The following is a 4671-nucleotide window of genomic DNA, read 5'->3' as shown; positions in this document are numbered from 1 at the left end:
ATCTGTCTTAGAAGTACAGTGAGAATGCTCCTTAGAAGCAAGGCTGGCGAGACTGCGTCTCACATACTTTGGACATGTTGTCAGGAGGGATCAGCCCTTGGAGAAGGACGTCATGCTTCCTAGAGGATCATCAAAAGAGAAGAAGACACTCAAGGACATGAATTGACACAGTGGCTCCAACAATGGGCTCAAGCATAATAACTGTTGGGAGGATGACACAGGCCCAGGTTGTTCTCTTGTACATAGGGTCACTATGAGTCGGAACCGACTCGGGCACCTAACAACAACTACAACTGTATACATACATTTCTACGCCAAACTGATTATTTTATTAGAATAAATTTGCAGAAGTAAAATGGTTGCATCAGAAGGTATGCACACTTCAGGCTCTAAGAGGCCCGCATGGGGGAACCTCAATAAGCTCGGTTCCACTTGGGGCCTGTATGGCTTTCTGTGACTGGAGGGGGAATGGCGGAAGAAGCCGAGCCTGACCCTCTGAGCGAGATACCGCCGCTTAGGCCCCTGGGAACCTCCTTCTGACCTACAAGCCTGCGAGGCATGGGCCCTGCGAGTGGGATGGTTGCCAAGGCCCAGGACGTCGAGCCACTAAGCACTCGGTGGAGGTAACTGGGGAACCTCGAGGGATCCCTCAGTTCCTGGCGCAAAATACTCTGCGTGGCACATATGCAATACCAACATGTCTGTGCCTACTACCAATGTTGGCTGCTGAAAGCACCTCACAGACTCCAAAGCCATTACTTTTGAAGTCGTTAAAGCCTGTTTGTGCACAAAAAGACACTTACACTATGAAAGGGGTTATATTTTATCTTGGCCTGTATATTATGGGTAAACAGTTATAAGACAAGAAGCAACAACATACGGTATATTGTTCAAATGATCTTCTAGGGAATTTGTTTGGGGAGCCAAGCTCCTCTGTGAAAGACGACAGGAAAATATATACAAAGATCTACAGAAACTTGGTAGTAGCCAATCGGCAGGAACCATCAGATTCCGGCACATCTGTGAGCGAAAATAGGTACCATCTTAAAGACGGGAGTGATCCAAAGGACTCTGTGCAAGAGTTACAGGAAGAGAAACCTTCATCTTCAAATTTGATTTCGAGACCAAATACCTCATCTAGAAGGGGAGCAATCAGTGAGCCAGAAGAAAATTCAGATGAACTAGCCAGTGAAGGACAAAGAAAGCACCACAGATCAGGTAGTGTTTCCCTTCGCTCTGATGAAGCATTGTGCTGTGTGTAATAAGGGAGATACGTTGTGAAAAGCAGTAGCAGTGGGTAAACAGAAACCCCATCAAATCCGGATCTTGATGCTGGTGTAAATGAACATTCTGGTGATTGGTTGGGCCACGATTCAGTTTCAGATCAGTTTGGTGTAAAATTTGAAGCTGAATCTCTTGATTCAGAAGATTCTAACTGTAGCCAAGAAGGACAAGAACTCTCAGATAAAGATGTTGAGATATATCCAGTTACTGTCTATCAGGCAGAGGAGAGTGATACAGATTCATTTGAAGATGACCCTGAAATTTCCTTAGCTAACTATTGGAAGTGTACTTCATGCAATGAAATGAACCCTCCTCTCCCACTGCAACGTAACAGATGTCAGGCACTTCGTGAGAATTGGCTTCCTGAAGATAAAAGGAAAGATGAAGAGAAGATGCCTGAGAGCACGAAACTAGAAAACACAACACAAGTAGAAGAGGGCTTTGATGCTCCTGGTTATAAAAAAGCAACAGTAAATGACTCCAAAGAGTCATGTGTTGAGGGAAATGATGATAAAATAACACAAGCCTCCCAGTCTCAAGAAAGTGAGGACTATTCTCAGCCATCAACTTCCAGTAGCACCACTTATAGCAGCCAAGATGTCAGCGTTTAAGAGAAACACAAGGCAAAGAAGAAAACGTGGAATCTAGATATTGCCCTATTGCCGCTGAACCTTGTGTGATTTGCCGAGATCGACCAAAAAACGGCTGCATTGTCCGCAGCAAAACAGGACCTCTTATGGCATGCTTAACGTGTGCAAAAGAACTAAGAAAGAAAGAAGCCCTGTCCAGTTTGTAGACAACCAATTCAAATGATTGTGTTAACTTTTTTCCTCTAATTGACCTGTCTGTAAAAGTAAAATTACATATTTCTATCTATATAAACCTAAAAATGTATACAGCTATTTTGGCAACATGAAATTTATTTTTATGTTTTTAAATATGTAAAGTGAGAAAGTAGAAAAAAAGAAAGTATGCACATTTCAAAAAGTTGAAACATGTTCCCAAATTCAAGAATTGATCGGTATTACCTTTTATTTCTTAAGTATCTCTTCTTTATTACTAGGGATCGTCATGATAGTATAGAGAGAAATACAGATTAACTAGTGTAAGATGAATATAACTAATGTTTGGACAATTGCTTACTATGCCAAAAGCAAAGACTTTACATTTTTATGGTAAAAATAAGCTCACAAAGATTTCAAGTACCGTAACAGTTATTTCAAGCAAAAATCTACTTTTGAACAAAATCTCCCTGCAACCAAAGAGTTTGGGTTGCACCGGAATCTACTCTTATCTAAAATAGCTTACTGCCCAGCGAAGGTATTTACATTTATTTAATCAGATGCAAAGTCCCAATTTAACTATTACAGTGAGCAATACTGAAGTTTACAAAGTTGTCCTAAGTATTGTGTAGCAGGCAGCTTCCACTTGTTTTCATTTCTTGAAAGCTGATATTGTACTGGAGGGATGTGTCTTGATGACGTGACCCTTTTAAAAAAAAAAATGAAAATTTTAACCAGAGGTTGCAGAGAAAATGTAAGTGTGAAAAACATAACTTCTGATTAAAACATTTTAAAGCAGCATAGTTCTTGATGCAAAATTCAAAAGGAAAGGGGGAAAGACGTAAAGTCCATTAGTGTTGTTCTCAGGTATCTGTATTAAATGTTAAAAACCTTGATGGCGCAGTGGTTAAGAGCTACAACTGCTAACCAAAAGGTCGGCAGTTCAAATTCACCAGGCGCTCCTTAGAAACCCTATGGGGTAGTTCTACTCTATCCGATAGGGTCACTATGAGTCAGGATCGACTTAGGAACAGGTTTTTTTTTTACTTGAATGTCACAATACAGTAACTGTAATTTTGAGTTGTTCTAAGGTGTTTGAATTAGACTGATAATATGAATAGACAGGTAAGGAGGAAAGGTTAAGGGGGCATAGTAGATTAAATTATTGACAGCGATTCTTCATCTCACCTTGTATTCATGTCCTTTACCATGTGACTTTACAGTTCCACCAAGTAAAGGACAAATGTACTTTCCCACTCCTTGACTTTGGGCTAAGCCAGGTGACTTGCTTTAGCCCATGGAATATAGGCAAAAGCGCCTGTGTGCCGGTGTTCCATCGTGCAAGTTGCGGGCCTAGGATTTAAGAGGCAGTGTGTGCTTCCTGTAAAAACATATACATATACAGGCTTTATTGAAATATAGTTCAATAAATTCCCCTACTTAAAGTATACAATTCAATGGTTTTTAGTGTATTCACAGAGTTGTACAGCCATCCCTACAATCAATTTTTGAACATTTTCAATGCCTCAAAAGGAACTCCTATATCCATTAAAAGATCTCTTTAAAGTTTTAAAAAGCAAAGATGTCACTTTGAGGACTAAGGCGTGTGTGACCCAACCCACGGTATTTTCAGTCACCCCATATGCATGTGAAAGCTGGACAATGAATAAGGAAAGACCAAAGAAGAATTGATGCATTTTAATTATGATGTTGGCGAAAAATATCGAATACACCATGGACTGCCAGAAGAATAAACAAGTCTGTCTTGGAAGAAGTACAGCCAGAATGCTCCTTAGAAGCAAGGGAGGCGAGACTTTATCTCACTTACTTTGGACATGTTATCAGGAGGGAACAGTCTCCAAAGTATATCATGCTTGGTAAAGCAGAAGGGAAAATTTTTTTTTTTTTTTTTAGCAAAAAAGAGGAATACCCTCAATGAGGTGGATTGACACAGTGGCTACAACAGTGAGCTCAAACATAGCAACAGGATGGCGCAGGACCAGCCAATGTTTCCTTCTGTTGTACATAGGTTCGCTATGAGTCAGAACCAACTTGAAGGCACCTAACAACAACAATAGCTGTTAAGTAGCCACTCCCCATTTCCCACTCTCTGCAGCCTCTGACATCGCCTAATCTACTTTCTGTCTCTATGAATTTGCCTATCCTGGACGTTTCATATAAATGGAATCAAACAATATGTGGCCATATATGTCTGACTTCTTTCACTTAGCATAACATTTTCAAGGTTCATTCGTGTCATGACATGTATCAGTACTTCATTCTTTTTTATGGCTGAATAATAAAAATATTTCCTTGTATGGACATACCGTATTTTCTTTATCCATTCATCCATTGTTAAACATTTTGGTTATTTCCACTTTTTGTCTATTACAAATAATGATGCAATGAACATTCATGTGCAAGTCTTTTGTGGACGTATGTTTTCAGTTATCTTGGGTGTATATCTAGGAGTGGAATTTCTGGGTCATGCGGTAATTCTATATTTAATGGAACTATTTTCCACATTGGCTACACTATTTTATATCCCCACCAGCAATGTATGAAGTTCCAGTTTTTCCACATCCTCATCAACACTTGTTATTAT

At 39.9% G+C, this 4671-nt stretch overlaps 1 pseudogene; it reads left to right on the top strand.

Annotated features, from left to right (window-relative positions):
* Positions 1 to 488: 488 nt before the first annotated feature.
* Positions 489 to 2120, top strand: LOC100674825 (E3 ubiquitin-protein ligase Mdm2-like; annotated as a pseudogene).
* Positions 2121 to 4671: the final 2551 nt, after the last annotated feature.

Source organism: Loxodonta africana, chromosome X, assembly GCF_030014295.1.
Source record: "Loxodonta africana isolate mLoxAfr1 chromosome X, mLoxAfr1.hap2, whole genome shotgun sequence".
In the NCBI taxonomy this organism is placed as follows: domain Eukaryota; kingdom Metazoa; phylum Chordata; class Mammalia; order Proboscidea; family Elephantidae; genus Loxodonta; species Loxodonta africana.
The sequence above is the reverse complement of the archived record's forward strand: the minus strand, read 5'-3'. Positions and strand labels throughout refer to the sequence as shown.